Source organism: Rhincodon typus, chromosome 46, assembly GCF_021869965.1.
Source record: "Rhincodon typus isolate 14 chromosome 46, sRhiTyp1.1, whole genome shotgun sequence".
Lineage (NCBI taxonomy): Eukaryota > Metazoa > Chordata > Chondrichthyes > Orectolobiformes > Rhincodontidae > Rhincodon > Rhincodon typus.
Window position 1 is genome coordinate 10,539,659 of NC_063377.1, and position 237 is coordinate 10,539,895.

The 237-nt window shown below is 59.1% G+C and overlaps 1 protein-coding gene across 1 annotated transcript in view; it reads right to left on the reverse strand.

Moving 5' to 3' along the window:
* LOC109921724 (putative GPI-anchored protein pfl2) overlaps positions 1–237 on the reverse strand; it is a 33,973-nt gene that overhangs the window by 18,904 nt on the left and 14,832 nt on the right. The window lies entirely within an intron of this gene.

Consider the following 237-nt stretch of genomic DNA (forward strand, 5'->3'; position numbering starts at 1 on the left):
TGGAGTGGCTGTACTGTTCACTGATGGAGTGGACGTACTGTTCACTGATGGGCTGGACGTACCGTTCACCGATGGGCTGGACGTACCGTTCACCGATGGGCTGGACGTACCGTTCACAGATGGGTTGGACGTGCCGTTCACCGATGGGCTGGACGTGCCGTTCACCGATGGGCTGGACATACCGTTCACCGATGGGCTGGACGTGCTGTTCACCGATGGGCTGGACGTACTGTTCAC